General features: G+C 49.9%; 1 protein-coding gene across 2 annotated transcripts in view; it reads right to left on the bottom strand.

Annotated features, from left to right (window-relative positions):
• The window catches only part of OGA (O-GlcNAcase), a 476,162-nt gene that overhangs the window by 136,278 nt on the left and 322,877 nt on the right, over positions 1–17,007 (bottom strand). The gene's annotated exons all lie outside the window — the stretch shown is intronic.

The following is a 17,007-nucleotide window of genomic DNA, read 5'->3' as shown; positions in this document are numbered from 1 at the left end:
CAGAAGAATAGAACATGGTGTTCAATTTTGTCCAAGGAGTTACATGCTGGATACCCCCCATTTGAAGACCCCTCCCACTTACTGGTAAAAGAGCGCAGCTGGAGAACTCTGTATCTAAACTGTACATAGAGCTTTATAGCAAGGAGTGGCTGGATATCATTCAGCACCCGTTCTAAACTGTACCTGTTTTTACTGCCAGAAATTCCGTCGTCGGGTGGCCGTTCTCCCTTCGAGCTTGTTGAGCTTGAGCTCTCTAAAGCCCTCTACCAATGACTTTCTGGCTGTTATTTGGGATGTATCTTCTGCATTGCTCCATACATTACCCCTGCCCAGACCCTCACTGGTGTTCTTGATGTAGGCCAGCCAAGGTATCTTCCCCGAACCTCGCAAGACCATAACATCGATCAATTCATACCTGTAAGCAGCTAGTTCTGGGGTACTTCAGAGACGGCGCCAGTAAAGAAGGGGCCCGAGGGCAACCTCGTCCGCAATGAGTCTAACCCCAAGGTCCAAGCAGAGTGGTGTTAAGGGTGTACTAATTGGGAGGGCCATGAGCTGTCTAATGAAGGAATTCTCAGTATGTACTAAGGAGCCCGATGCATAGTGTCCCCAGAGTTCTGCTCCGTAAAGGGCAGCACTCCTGGCCTGCACTTTGTAGATTTCTACCACTGCGCTAACCAATTTTCCAGTGCAACTCCTGTATAATTTTAAGATGCCCCCCGTTGTTTGGGTTAGTTTCAACCCTGCTTTATTAATCTGGGCTCCCCAGTCTATTTTTTCAGTCAGCGTCAATCCCAAGTACTCAAAGGTGGTTACTCTTTCCAGCGGTCTGCCATCCAGGCAGGGATTGGGGCGGGTGGAATTGCCTACATTGAATGCCATGTACTTAGTTTTTTGCAGGTTGATCTCCAAACCCAGATGTTTGCAGAAGGCACTAAAGTTGTCCAGAGTCCTCTGTATTCCCATAGGGGATTTTGCAAGCAGAAGCATATCATCTAGAACCATCAGGGCTGGGACCTTGCACTGCGCCAACCTGGGGGCATCTATGTTCTTCCCTGCATTCAAGGAGTCAATTAGGCCGTTAATGTAGAGGGAAGACAGTGTGGGTGCCAGGACACAGCCCTGGTGTGAGAAAGTGCCATCTTTCTTGCATGGTATGCCCCCACTTTTTGCTAAATTGCTGAATGTACTTTGAATGAGTGTACCCTGGACTCCTGCCAATCAGGTGCCCAGGGCCTATGTTCCTTCCTTAAAACACACAAACTCCAAATTGGCAAACCCTGGCCACATGTCAGCCCCTGGTAAATGGTACCCTAGGTACCCAGGGCCTTGTGACCAGGGAAGGCCCCTAAGGGCTGCAGCACTCATTGTGCCACCCTTAGAGGCCCTGTACCCTTACACACACACACTGCCTTTGCAGGCTGAGTGTCTGGGTGCAGGACAAAAATGAAGAGTCGACATGGCAAACATCTGTGTCCCATGCCCATTACCTACACTGCCAAGGCATATGTCAGCCACCCCTCTGGCTGGGTGCCTTATGCCCATGGTGTGGGCACAGGAGGAGCCCTGTGCCCCTACAGTACCCAGGTCCATTCCCGGGCACTGTAAGTGCAGTGCTGCCATTTAAGAATACATGGTGCTGAGAGCTCGTCAAACACGAGCTCCACAGCACCATAATGGCAACACTGAAGACTGGGAAGTTTGGTATCAAACTTCTCAGCACATTAAACCCACACTGATGCCAGTGTGGGATTTAATGTACCAAGCACAACAGAGGGCATCTTAGAGATGCCCCCTTACAACTAACCTACAATCCACGTCTGCTCTGAGGCTGCCCAGGCTGCCACACAGCAGACACGTTGCTGGACCCCTGGGTGGGAGAGCTCCTGCTCTCCCGGGCCTGCAACAATGCACATCCTGGGTGAGGTGATAAATCTCCTCCCCCAGGATGAGCAAAGGGAAGCTTCAAAGGCCTGCCGCCTCTAGGAGTTTCCCCAGGCCACTGCAACCCCCCACTCTGGCGGGAAGCTTGGCCGGAAACCCCATACAAGGACAGGGGATGTGCCAGCCTGCCCACCCCACCCCTCAGGTGGGGGAGGCGAGGTGAAGCACATCTTCGGGCTCTCGCCATCTTGAAAATGGGAGGCCCTACCCTATCAGGACTAGGCTACTGCCCCCCTCCCACAGGAGAGAGGCAGGATAGGGGATGTACTCACCCCAGGACAAGGACCCATTGGTCCCTGCCCTTCACCTACCTGTAACGCCCCTAAATCTAGTATTTAGGGGCACCCTGAACCTTCCTTCCCCAGATTCGAAACTACAAGAAGAGCAAGAAGAACAAAGACCTGCCCTGCAGCTGCTAAAAAGAGGGAGACACCAACTGCTTTGGCCCCAGCCCTACCGGCCTGTCGACCCTCGAACCTGCTCCAGCGCGGCATCTCTTGTGGTCAGCAACCTCAGAAACCCCGGAGGACCTGGCTACCTTTGAACTCTGATTCCCTGGGACTCCCATGAGTAGAGGCTCTACTCAGAACCTACCTTTCACCCCTGGCAGCAGCCCGGAACCGCAATCCCAGCCCACTCTGCACCCGCCAAGCCTGGCCGGTGCCGGAGTGAACTAAACCCACGAGGACGACCCCACGGCGACTGTGACCCCGAGTCCGGCACCCAAGGACCCCCCTCGACAATCCTGGAGAAGCCTGCAGCCTCAGAACAGAGTGCCACCACAACCGCGATCAACAGAGGGTAAGATTTCCCAACACCAAAAGGCACCCCTGCACCCGGCACCCCACGGCCCTCTGAGCCCAATCCCGGGGTACCTACCTATCCTTCAATTACCCAACTTACCACTCGAAGTGGTGGTGGCACCTGAAGAGTCCTCGTCCCCGAGCCTGCAGTCTTTTTCCAAACCAGAGATTTCCCATAGAAATCGATTGAGCGCCCGACGGCTCAAAAGCACCCTGCACCCAGCCGCCCGAGTGGCCCTGGCAGTGAAAACTCTACTCTAACCTACTTCCCCACTTGCCCTGAGTAAGTGACCAGGAGCCCAGCTCCCACAGCCGCGTGGCTTTCCTGACAGCAGCCACCAACCCAGGCCCCCCTATCCCTCATAGGATAACATTGGGCCTAACTCTCTCTGCACCCGGCCGTCCTGAAACCGCTGAGGGTGAACTGACCGTACCTACCTGACACTGGGGGACCCCTGAGTCTATGCCCAGAACTTCAACTCAGACAGTCGAGTACTTACCCTTAAACCTCTAACTCCATTTTTCTCATAGGGTAACATTGACTGGCTTTTTCTTGGAAATTCTTCTAAGTGTGGACTTTTCAAAACTCAAAATATTCACCAAAAATCATCCGAGTACCAACAACGAATTTACTCACCTGCTCTTAGGTGAACTCCCAGTGCTGGATCTTGGTGCCCAGCACTGACTCTGAAAAGTACCCACAACTATACTTACCTTTAACTCATTTTTCTTCCATAGGAAACCATTGTCTGTTTTTCTGTGAAATTTCTTCTAAGTGTTGATTTCTGCAATTTCAAAATATTCATCAAAAATCGTATAACATCTGAAAACGTAATTACTTACCTGTTTTGGATAAATGTCCCAGTACTGAGTCTAGACACCCAGTACTGGATTACAAAAGTAACGAGAACATACTGTACCTGTAACCTATATTTACTTCCATAGGGAATCATTGATTGTTTGCTCTGAAATATTTTCTAAGTGCTAACTTTTGAAATAGCTAAATATTAGTTAAAAATCATTACAGTACCAAAGTCGACTTTCAACAGCTGATTCTGAGAACTGACCCAGGACTGGATCTAGGATCCAGGCCTGGAATTACAAAAGTAATCTAAAAAGTAATCTGTTGCATATCATTTGAATTTATCATTGAGCTCAATGTTTTGTGTTTAGAAATAGAGTTGCCTACTGCAACTACTTGTAACTGTTTACTAAAAAGTCTATTGCATATACAAAAGTATTTTTATGAAACATCTCCTGTCGAGAAAATATATTTTAATTCCAAGTGTTGGTTCTAAGATAAAACAAGCATATATTTTTTTTATATACAAACCATTGGCCTAGAGTTCAGTTATTGAGTGTGTGGAACCAGTTGCTGACAGAGGACAGTGTAAAGCATTTGTTGTACACACTCAGATACTGCCTTACTGCTCGACCAGGCTACCACTTTGGAGAGTAAGGTTATTTCTAACTTTAGCCTCTGTTAAACCCTTGGGGTCTGTGGACTCTGTACACCCTGTACCTATTAAGGAACAGTATATACAGAGCCACTTTCTCACACCTGGCGAATACCTCTCTCAACGGGCAAAGGGCCTGAGAGTTCACCTTTCTTGCCAAATCTAATACGAGCTAAATTACCCACATGAAGACGATTTAGCTGCATGCACAGGTATTCTGGTACTCCCATATCTGCTAAAGTTAACCATAAGTTGTCCCTTGGTACCAGGTTGAATGCGGATTTTAAGTCTACAAAGATATGATAGAGACTACCCCCCTCGATGTAGACAGATTTCCAATATATTAGCTGTAACCTAAATATTTGGTCAATCGTTGAAGTTCTAGCTCTAAACCCGGCTTGTAGGTTGGGTTAGAATGTGGAGTTCCTCCATCCAAGTTTGGAGGCGCCCCAGTAGGACTCGGGCAAATATTTTCTGTCCAACATCTATGAGGCTAATTGGACGATAATTGGCGGGCAAGAGCGGGGAACACTTTATATATTGGTATTATTTCGGCCCCTGCCCAAGTGGTGGGGATTGCCATGCCTTGTAGTATGGCATTATACAAAGTAGCCAGATAGGGAGCCCAGATGGTAGGTTCAGAGTGGTAGAGGTCGCCAGGGATCTTGTCCAAACCTGCCGCTTTTGCAGATGTTATCTTCCCGAGGGCATCAGCGACTTCTCTTACCGAGATTGGAGGGACATCGTCTGGGCTTAAGCCCGAATGTAATTGCTGTACTTACTTCCCCCTCCTTATCCTTTGTGTAAAGGGATTCGTAATGTCCTTCCAAACTCCTTCATCTATGTTGGATTCAAAGGCCAGTCTACCAGCCTGTGATAATGATGTTCCAGAAGGACCTTAGGTCATGTGAGATTAGTGCATTTCTAGCTTCCTCCCATTTTTGTGCTTCAAGGAGTTTTTTTTGTTTTTTAGCTTTCGCCGTAGTGCCTTTGTAAGCAGGTCTTGCTTCTTTAATTATTATTTTATCGCTACTTTAAATGGCAGTGATTAGGTCAGATTTGGCTGCTTGACAACTGGCGTTAAACCATTGGTGCTTGGGCTTGTTTGGCACCCTTAGTTTTTTATTTAGATAAAAAAAAGACTGCCACAGAGGCAACCAAGTCTTGGTGATTTTTAGAAATCCTTAAAAGGAGATTAGGGGCTCCTTTACACTCTGTTAGTTGGGATATGGTTAGGAAGTATAGAATTGCTTGGTGGTAGAGTTTGGCCACTTTATCCTGAGATTGGAGATTTCAGCCCAACGTACTCTTCTCCCTCCATTAGTCAGGATCATATTTTGGTAGGGGGTTTGTTCTGTGCCTTCATGGTACATGGCAATGCTAATTCTAAAATGAGAGCATCGTGGTCGCTATCGTGGCGGGTGCTGGTTTTAAAATCTATCACCCTATACCAGGACTTAGTATCTAGCATGATGTAATCAATAATTGATGTGCGACCCGGTCTATTAAAAGTGTGGTTCCCCGGTCTATCAGGAGTTGCATGCTCTCAAAGAAAAGTTTGATGTTAAGGTATGTATCTGAAGAGCTAGGGGGGTCCAAGCCCTTACTGGGGGAATGTTAGGCTCAGGGATTGCCCAATATTGATCTTCTTTGTCCGTTATACCTGTAACCAGGCCATTGAGGGGCTCAAATTGGCAATTGAAGTCACCGCCAATGATTACTCCCCAGTTTGATGGTATAGTTGGGAGAAGAGTGTTTAGTTGGTCAAGAGTGGTAAACTCTTGGCCCCGAGGCGTAAGGCGAGAGTATAGATGTATTATATTAAGCAAATACTTAATTTAGACTGAAAAGTTAGCAGGACACAAAGGATATCACGAGAGGGGCATTCAATAATTTTGGCCTCGCAACCCAAATGGACTCCAACGCAAGTGGACAGTCCAAAAACTGCATATCCCCGTTCTAGTCGGTGCATTCCAAACCCATGGTTCTTGGAACATACAGATTTCATGACGTTCAATGAAGAGGCCCCAGTCCGGGCTCTGTAGCTTGGACGTTAGTCCCGCTATGTTCCATGAAAGTATTTTTACACTTGGGGGATACACTGCGATAGCGTCTGTGGGGGGGGGGGGGGGGGGGGGGGGGGGGTGAATCAACAGAATTACTGACTAAGATGAGGTCCTCCTGGGCGGTGGGGCTTAAGCTAGTTTTCCGGGTGTGTATGCTTGTGGGTGCTAGGAAGGGGGTCTGCATCCCTAGGTGCTAATTTCATTGTTTGCATATCATAGTGGGGTGTGTCCGGGTTCAGTGTACCCATATGGTCGGAGTTCGATTTGCCCTCTAGTAGGATGTATTTCCCCATTTCTTTTGGGTGGGCATTAGCCACCAATTGTGTTATTGGGACACTTCAATGGTCGGACCCCCATGCCTGGGTAGGCAAATGCTACTTACCAGTATGCATCTGTTCTTGGCACGTAGAGCTGCAGATCTACACATTGTGCATAGATCGCCATTTGGTGTTGGGCCCGGATGTTTGCAGTTTTTCCTCTTGGAAAGTCTTTAGAAGTCACAAGGTATGCAACTCCTCCTTTGGATCGTATTGCGCATGGGCTTCGGCTCCATCCTCAGATTGTTTTTCGCCAGCCGGGAAATGATGGAACGTAGTAATAAGCAGTGAAGATGCCCATGTGTGCTGTATCTAAATAAGATAAACTGGAACAGATGAAGGTAGCCGGGGAGGCGGGTGGGCGTGTGTAGGTCTGCAGCTCTACATGCCAAGAACAGATGCATACTGGTAAGTAGCATTTGCCGTTCGAGGCATATGAGCTGCAGATTACACACTATGCATAGATTATATAGCAGTACTCGCTCCTAGCGGCGACCACCAGTATCTGTTGCTGTGGTTTGAAACAATGTTTTGAGTACAGCCTGGCCCACACTAGCTTGTTGCTTAGTTTGCACATCTACACAATAGTGTTTAGTGAAAGTGTGTGGTGTAGACCATGTAGCTGCTTTGCAGATATCATCTATGGGGATGTTCCCTAAAAATGCCATAAAAGCACCTATCTTACGTGTAGAGTGGGCTTTAGGGGGAACAGATAGCGTTAGTTTTGCTTTGTGGTAGCATATCTGTATGCATTTAACAATCCACCTGGCTATCCCCGATTTGGAGATGGGGTTGCCTTTGTGTGGTGGTGAGAAAGAGACGAACAGTTGTTTGGTCTTACGAAAGGGTTGGGTTCTCTCGATGTAGTAGAGTAAGGCTCGTTTGACATCTAATGTGTGGAGAGCTCTTTCTGCAATGGTCTGTGGCTGGGAGAAGACTACGGGTAGTTCCACAGATTGGTTGAGGTGAATGAATATGCTACTTACCAGTATGCATCTGTTCTTGGCATGTAGGGCTGCTGACATTCATATCTGTGCATAGATCGCCGCCTAGTGTTGGGTCCGGATGTTTGCACGTTGTTGTCCTGGAAGAGTCTTCGAAGTATCCTTGGATAGGTGACTCCTCCCCTGGACTACAGTGCGCATGGGCATCCTCTCCATCCTCAGATTGTTTTTCGCCATTGTGGCAGTGATGGAGTAGATACAGAAAGTGATGACCATGCTTGCAATAATTCTGAGAGCTGCAGCTGCGACAGGCGCCGGGGAGGAGGGAGGGCGATATGAATGTCAGCAGCCCTACATGCCAAGAACAGATGCATACTGGTAAGTAGCATATTCAGTTCGAGGCATGTGGGCTGCTGAATTCATATCTGTGCATAGAATACATAGCAGTGCCCTCTATTGGCGGCGGCTACCCGTGCCAGCTGCAGCGGTCTGAAAAAGTGTTTTGAGAACAGCCTGTCCTACAGCTGCCTGCTGTTTTGACTGCACATCTACGCAATAGTGTTTTGTAAATGTGTGTGTAGTGGACCATGTGGCTGCTCTGCATATATCATGCAGGGGAATATTTCCTAGGAAGGCCATGGAAGCCCCCAACTTGCGTGTTGAGTGGGCTCGTGGTGGAATAGTTAATGTGCGTTTTGCCTTTTGATAACAGATTTGAATACACTTAACTATCCATCTGGCTATCCCTGCTTTGGAGATGGCGTTACCTTTGTGGTGTGGGGCAAAGGCAACGAACAGTTGTTTTGTCTTCCTGAAGGGTTTAGTCCTGTCGATGTAGTACATGAGGGCCCTCCGTACATCTAGTGTATGTAATGCCCTCTCTGCAACAGTTTGTGGGTTTTGGAAGAAAACGGGCAGTTCAATAGTCTGGTTCATGTGGAACTGCGATATTACCTTGGGCATGAATTTGGGGTTGGTACGTAGTACGACCCTGTTGGCGTGAACCTGAATAAATGGCTCTTGAACGGTTAGTGCCTGGAGTTCACTAACTCTTCTTAGGGAAGTGATCGCTACCAGGAAGGCTACTTTCCAGGTAAGGAATTGAATCTCGCATGAGTGTAGAGGTTCAAAGGGTGGACCCATCAGGCGTGTGAGGACCAAGTTGAGGTTCCACATTGGAGCCGGTGGGTGACTAGGTGGAATGACTCGTTTGAGTCCTTCCAAGAATGCTTTGATGGCAGGCACTCTGAAGAGAGAGAGGTGCTGCCTGGTTTGCAGATAGGCTGATATTGCGGTCAAATGGACACGTATAGAGGTGTACGCCAGATTGCATCGGTATAGGTGTAAGAGGTAACATATGATGTTGTGGATGGATGCGTCCAGCGGGTTAATGTCATTATTACCGCAATAAATGACGAACCGTTTCCATTTGGCTGCATAGCAAGCTCTTGTAGTGGGTCTCCTGGCCTCCTTGATGATGTCCATACAGTCAGGTGGCAGATTGAGATAGCCAAACTCTAGGACTTCAGGAGCCAGATCGCCAGGTTCAGCTGTTGCGGATCTGGGTGCTGAACCTCTCCATGGTTCTGCGTCAAATGCGCGGGTTTGATCCGCAGCCTTTGATGCGGTACCACGGAAAGTTCGAGGAAGGTGGTGTACCACGGCTGGCGTGCCCACGTGGGAGCAACTAGGACGAGTGTCAGGGAGTGTTGTCGGAGTTTGCGAGCCACCAGCGGTATCAACGGTGCTGGGGGAAAAGCGTACGCAAATCTGCCGGACCAGTTCATCCATATCGCATTGCCCTGCGACTGCGGGTGTGGGAATCTGGCGGCGAAGCTTTGGCATTTTGCGTTTTCGCTTGTCGCGAATAGGTCTATTTCTGGGTGACCCCACTGCTGGAAGTACGGTTGGAGTACCGATGGGTGTAACTCCCACTCGTGCATCTGGTGGCTGTGTCTGCTGAGCAGATCCGCCATCTGGTTGTCCTTGCCGGGGAGGTGTTCCGCCATGAGGAACATGTTCCTCTGAATGGCCCACTTCCACATGCTCTGAGCCAGATGAGACAACTGTGGAGAGTGTGTCCCTCCCTGCTTCTGTATGTAGTACATTGCGGTCATGTTGTCCGTCCGGATCAACACGACCCTGTTGCACAGATGTACTTTGAAAGCCTTCATGGCCAGGAAGATTGCCATCAGTTCCAGAAGGTTGATGTGCATCTTCTTCTGTTGTGTCGTCCATAGTCCCTGCACTGTGTAGTGGAGTACATGAGCTCCCCATCCCTGGAGAGACGCGTCCGCTGTCAGTACTATTTGTGGAACAGGCTCTTGGAACGGTCGGCCCTTGCAAAGGTTTTGTGGATTCCACCAATGCAGAGAGTTGTATGCCCGACCGCTCACCAACACTAGGTCTTTCAACTGTCCTTGAGCCTGATTCCACTGACGTGCTAGGCACTCCTGAAGTGGGCGCATATGTAATCTCGCGTGCGGGACTATGAAGATGCAGGAGGCCATCATGCCTATCAACTGCATAAACACTCGCGCTGGAAGCGAGTGGTTGGGTCTGAACTTGGAGATCAGCGCTTGTATGCCGTTGATCCTCACTAAATTTGGCTGAGCTGTGGCCGCCAGAGTGTCTATAGTCGCACCTAGGTACTGTTGTACGTGTGCGGGCTGGAGATGAGACTTTGGGTAATTTAGTGAGAATCCCAGACTGTGAAGAAGGTGAATGGTACGGGACACGTGGCTTGCACATTGCTGGGCTGATCTCGCTTGAACGAGCCAGTCGTCTAGGTAGGGGTAGACGTGTATGTGCTGTCTCCGTAAATGTGCCGCCACCGTAGCTAGGCACTTTGTGAAAACCCTGGGCGCTGTTGTCACGCCGAAGGGAAGGACTTTGAACTGATAGTGCTGCCCCTGAACAGTGAACCTGAGGTATTTTTTGTGTGAGGGGTGGATGGGTATGTGAAAATACGCATCCTTGAGGTCCAGTGATGCTAGGAAGTCTCCCTGCTGGAGAAGCGGAAGGACTTGCTGTAGAGTGAGCATGTGAAAGTGCTCCGAAAGAATGTACTGGTTCAGGGGTCTCAGGTCTAATATAGGCCTGAGCGACCCGTCCTTTTTTGGAATTAAGAAGTAGAGGGAGTAAACTCCCGTGCCCCGCTCGTGGACGGGTACGACCTCGATAGCGCCTTTTAGAAGCATACTTTCTACCTCTTGCTGTAAGAGCGTCAAGTGCTCTGAGGACATAGGACGGTTTCTTGGTGGTATTGTGGGTGGAGTGGAGGTTAACTCCAGACAGTAACCGTATTTTATAATATCTTTGACCCACCTGTCCGTGGTGATGGAGTTCCACGTGGACAGGAACCGTTGTAGCCTTCCCCCGACAGGTGTTATGTGGTCGGGAGGAAGGGAGAGGGCGTCACTGCTTGTTCTTGGGGGAGGACCTGGTGTTGCCGTAGCCACGTCCTCTGCCCTTGGTACTGGAGCCACGATAGCCACCTCGGGTGTTCTTATCGTAGGTGGTCTGCGTATTACCCTTGTTATATGTTTGTTGTGACCCCTGTCCTCTGCCTGCTCCCTTGTTTCCGGGGCGACGAAAGGAGCCGCTCCGAAAGGACTGAGTTTGTAGGGCGCCCATGGACTTTGCAGTGTCCGTGTCCTTTTTTATCTTCTCGAGGGTGGCGTCAACCTCAGGCCCGAACAAAAAGTCGGGGTTGACGGGCTGATTAAGTATATTGTTTTGTACCTCAGGCTTGAATCCTGAGATACGTAGCCAGGCGTGACGTCGTAGGATGACGCTAGTGTTGATGGCCCTGGCAGCCGTGTCAGCAGCGTCTAGTGCACATTTGATGGCAGCATTTGTGAGTAGCTGTCCCTCTCTGATAAGGATTTCTGCACCTTCTTTGTAGGGGTCAGGGAGGTGTTGAAGGAGTTGCTCCATTGTGTCATAGTGCGCCCTATCGTAGCGGGCTAGGAGCGCTTGAGTGTTAGCTATGCGCCATATGCTTGCAGCTTGTGCGGCAACTCGCTTGCCGGAGGTCTCCAGCACCTTGGACTCCTTGTCCGGGGGAGGAGCGTCACCCGTTGTCTGCGAGTGTGCCCTCTTGCGGGCATTCGCCACAACGATGGAGTCGAGTGGTAATTGTCCTCTGATGTAAGTAGGATCCCCAGGTGCTGATCTGTATTTCTTATCGATCCTGGGGTTTATCACTCGTGCCCTGGTGGGTTCCCTGAAAATGTCAGTGGCTGGCTTAAGGACCCCCTTCAACATTGGCAGAGTCTTTACATGTCTTTCTGAGGATGCAAAGGTGTCCATTAGAAAGTCATCTTCGATGATATCAGAGTGAAGCTGTACATCATGGTTGTTCGCCGCCCGTTCAATCAGAGCGTTGAACGCCGCAGTATCCTCTGTGGGTGACGTTTTTGCCCCATATAGTTGTGGGTCCTGTGCATCAAGAGGTGCACTGGGGTCTGCAGGGTCGCCCCAAGTTTGGTCAGGGTCCTGCTGGTCATCAGGGTCCGTGTCCACATGGTAGGGGACTTGTTCACCCATGTAGTCCTCCAATGCATCCGTGTCGGAGCGTGTGGGGGAGGCCCGGTGTGGATCCTGGTAGGGTGAATGAAAGGGTTCATACAGGAGAGGTTCTGTGTCCACAGGCAGCTTCCTCTTTAGCGGGATCCTGAAAGGTTCCAATGGCGGTTCCGAAGTTATCCTTCGGTCGTGGAGAATCATCCTGCCAGTGTCGGCGTCGATGACGCGTAACGGAGACGGCTCGACAGGCGTAACCGCAGTTTTGGTGGCCTGTGTCCTGAGTTGAAACGCCTTCGGGATTGTGGATGGAGGCAAGCCGAAGGTAATGCTGGTCGGCACCGACGAAACCGCTGGATCGATCGAACCCGACTGGTCCTGGAGGGCAGCCTTGGTTTTGCAGCCTGGCATTGCGCCAGGCCGTACTCGGGGCGCCTTAGAGGTCGTGGCCCCCGCCAGGGTCGTCGAGGCGGCTGCAGATATCTTCTGCGCCCGTGGTGCATCGAGCCGAGGTGCGGAGATCACCGTCGACGTCTTCGACACGTGAGGTTTCGGTGTCGTCGAGGGAGTGCTGCGAGGCGTAGCAGGCGGGACGGCCGTCGGTGGCGTCGACGCCGGTAACCGAGCAGGTTTGTCGGCGCCGATGGCCTTCTTCCGTTTGTCGACTCCCATGTCGCCCGTCTCGAGTTCGGCACCGAAGTCCCCCTTGGTGCGGTCGGTGCCGACACGGTGCGCCGGCGTCGAAGGTGTTGAAGGCCTCGATCCGACTAGCGCCACTTTCAGTTTCGGTTTCGTAGGAACCTGAGCAGCTTTCGGTTTCGGTTTCGTGGAAGGGAAACCAGCTGGCTTAAGCGGTAATGGCTGCCGCTGAACGTCCGAGGCCGGGCCCGAGGGCGGGGCCGAAGGACTGCGTGATAGGTCTCGGGTAAGGCCCGAAGGCGATCCCTCGACCGGAGCCATAGTCTGTGGCACTGGGGAATTCTCGGTTTGAACAGGTAGGCCTTGTTCATCATCGGAGCTACTCTCTTCGGCCCCTAAGGCCTCCTCGTCGTCTCCTACCTCGGTGTCGTCTTCACCTCTGTGGAAGAGTGACTCGTCGGCCTCGTCCGATCCGGGTTCTTGGTCGGAAACGGGACTGGAGGGTAAGACTTCTACTTCTTCGACGTCGTCCGCGTCGTCGAAGATGTCAGCTGGGGCCGGTGCCGCGTGCTGCGCTTCGAGCCTCGCCGCTCGACGATTCCGCAGAGTCTTCTTTGAACGGAACCGGGTACAGGCCATACATGTTGACTCGTCGTGGTCCGGCGAAAGGCATTTGTTGCACACCGGATGGACGTCGATGTGTGGGTACTTCGCATTACATACCGGACACCTTTTGAATGGCGTCCTCGATTCCATCGTCGAAGTAGTTGATGGACAGGTAAATGCGAACAAAGTCGGTGCTGAAAGTTAGTAAACTAACAGAAAATATCGAAAACCGATCGATAAACAGTACCGACGCGAACTAAAGGCCTTGTGGCCTCGACAAAATATTTTCCTAACTTGAGCTAAGATAGCACATCCGAACCCAATGGCGGAAAAAAACAATCTGAGGATGGAGAGGATGCCCATGCGCACTGTAGTCCAGGGGAGGAGTCACCTATCCAAGGATACTTCGAAGACTCTTCCAGGACAACAACGTGCAAACATCCGGACCCAACACTAGGCGGCGATCTATGCACAGATATGAATTCAGCAGCCCACATGCCTCGAACAGGGAGAAATGACTTTAGGGAGGAATTTTGGATTAGTGCGGAGAACAACTGTTACGGTGCATTTGCAGAAAAGGTTCTTGAATGGTGAGTGCTTGTATCTCACTGACCCTTCTGAGGGAAGTGATGGCTACAAGAAAAGCAGTTTTCCATGTTAGGAACTGAAGTTCACATTTGTGCAGAGGTTCAAAGGGAGGCCCCATTAGACTTGTGAGAACGATGTTTAGGTTCCACACAGGTGAGGGTGGCACTCTGGGGGGAATTATTCTTTTGAGGCCTTCCATGAAGCCTTTTATGGCAGGTACTCTGAAGAGTGATAGATGTTGCCTGTTTTGTAGATAAGCTGCTATGGCTGCAAGGTGCAGCCTAATAGACGTGTAAACTAGATTGCATCTTTGTAGGTGTAGTAAATAGCCTATGATGTGTTAAATGGACACATCTAGGGGATTGAAGTTATTGTTGTGACAATAGACCACTAAAGGTTTCCACTTGGCTGCGTAGCAAGCTCTAGTGGTAGGTCGTCTAGCTTCTCTAATGACGTTCATACAGTCTGGGGGAAGATTTAGATAACCGAATTCTAGGATTTCAGGAGCCAGATCGCAAGGTTGAGCTGAGCTGGGTCCGGGTGCCCGATCTCTCCATGGTTCGGGGTTAAGAGGCGTGGAGAGAGGTGTAACTTTTGGTGCGGTACTACAGATAGTTCCAGCAGTGTGGTGTACCACGGTTGTCTGGCCCAAGTTGGAGCTACTAGGATTAGAATGAGGGAGTGTTGTAGTTTGCGCATCACTAATGGAATGAGTTGGAGAGGCCGAAAAGCGTACGCAAATTTGCCAAACCAGTTCATCCATATTGCATTGCCCTTGGACAATGGGTGTGGATACCTGGCGGCGAAGCTTGGGCATTTGGCTTTTTCGTGGGTGACTAAGAGGTCTATCTGTGGATGCCCCCACATTTGAAAGTATGGGTGAAGAACTTGTGAATGAAGTTCCCACTCGTGGATCTGTCGGGTTTGTCTGCTCAACAGATCGGTCATAGTGTTTTGGACTCCTGGGACATGTTGGGCTAGGAGAAAGATTTTTTGGGGTATGGCCCATCTCCATATGCTCTGTGCTAGCTGAGAGAGCTGCGGAAGAGTGTGTGCCCCCTTGATTTTGTATATAGTACATGGCTGTCATGTTGTCCGTGCGGAGTAGGACGGCCTTGCCTGATATGTGTGTTTGAAAGGCCTTTAGGGCTAAGAATATAGCCAGCAACTCCAGATGGTTGATGTGGAGTAACTTTTGTTGAGGTGTTTACCTGTCCTGTATGGTGTGATGTAGTAGGTGAGCTCCCCAGCCGGAGAGCGATGCGTACGCTGTCAGTACTATCTGAGGAACCGGTTCCAGGAACGGTTGCCCTTTGGAAAGGTTTTTGTTGGTCCACCACTGCAGACAGCGATGGGCACGACCGTCTACCAACACCAGATCTGTCAATTGACCCTGGGCCTGGTTCCATTGGCGCGCTAAGCACTCTTGGAGAGGACGCATCTGGAGTATTGCGTGAGGTACTATGAATATGCAAGAGGCCATCATTCCTATTAGTTGCATGAACACTCGAGCTGGAAGAGTGTGTTCTGGTTGAAATTTGGCGCGTAGAGCTTGAATGCTTGAGGTGTCTATGGTGGCACCGAGGTATTGTTTTACGTGGGATGGTTGCAGATGGGACTGTGTGGTTTACTGTGAAGCCCAGTTGGTGAAGTAGCTGGATAGTGGTGCGAGTGTGTTGTACACACTGGTTGTATGAGCTGGCTTTTATTAGCCAGTCATCTAGGTATGGGAAAACGTGGATGTGTTGTCTTCGCAGGTGTGCTGCCACTACCGCTAGGCACTTGGTAAACACTTGCGGTGCTGTGGTGACTCCGAATGGGAGCACTTTGAATTGATAGTGTTGACCGTCCACTACAAACCTGAGAAACTTTGTGAACGGGAATGTGGAAATAGGCGTCTTTGAGGTCTAAGGTGGCAAGGAAGTCGTTTTGGGAGAGCAGGGGAAGTACCTGCTGGAGTGTGACCATGTGGAAATGGTCCGAGTGTGGAATATGCTACTTACCAGTATGCATCTGTTCTTGGCATGTAGAGCTGCAGAGTTGTACACTTAGCATAGATCGCCATCTGGTGTTGGGCCCGGATGTTTGCAGTTTGTTTTTCTTCTTGGACAGTCTTTGGAAGTCACGAGTTTGGTGACTCCTCCTTCGGTCCGTACTGCGCATGGGCTTCGGCTCCATCCTCAGATTGTTTTTCGCCAACAGGGAAATGATGGAGCTTGGTAATCACAGTGAGAAACCCATGTGTGTAGTATCTAAATAAGATGTACTGGAACGGATACAGGTAGCCGGGGAGGCGGGTGGGCGTGTACAACTCTGCAGCTCTACATGCCAAGAACAGATGCATACTGGTAAGTAGCATATTCCGTTCGAGGCATATGAGCTGCAGATTGTACACTTAGCATAGATTATATAGCAGTACCCAACCCTAGCGGCGACCACCGGTATCCGTTGCAGTGGTTTGAAATAGTGTCTTTAGTACAGCCTGGCCCACTCTAGCTTGCTGCTTGGAATGCACATCTACACAGTAATGTTTTGTGAAGGTGTGCGGTGTAGACCATGTGGCTGCTTTGCAGATGTCATCTAAGGGTATATTCCCTAGAAAGGCCATAGAAGCCCCTAACTTTCTTGTAGAATGGGCTTTAGGCGGAACAGATAATGTTCTTTTAGCCTTTTGGTATCAAATCTGTATACATTTTACAATCCACCTAGCTATCCCTGATTTAGAAATAGGGTTGCCTTTATGTGGTGGAGAGAAGGAAACGAACAATTGTTTAGTCTTCCTGAAGGGTTGCGTTCTTTGTATGTAGTATAGCAACGCCCTTTTCACATCAAGTGTGTGTAAGGCCCTTTCCGCAACAGATTGGGGTTGCGAAAAGAAGACAGGTAATTCCACTGATTGATTGAGATGGAAGGGGGAAATGACTTTGGGCAGAAACTTCGGATTTGTGCGAAGTATGACCTTGCTGTGATGCATTTGTATGTAGGGTTCCTGTATGGTGAACGCTTGTATTTCACCAACCCTTCTAAGGGAAGTGATAGCTACAAGGAAAGCTGTTTTCCAGGTGAGAAACTGTAGCTCACATTTGTGCATTGGTTCGAAGGGCGGACCCATTAGT

Source organism: Triturus cristatus, chromosome 1_2 (genome assembly GCF_964204655.1).
Source record: "Triturus cristatus chromosome 1_2, aTriCri1.1, whole genome shotgun sequence".
Taxonomy (NCBI): domain Eukaryota; kingdom Metazoa; phylum Chordata; class Amphibia; order Caudata; family Salamandridae; genus Triturus; species Triturus cristatus.
Note: the sequence above shows the minus strand (reverse complement) of the source record. Positions and strands in the feature narration are given on the sequence as shown.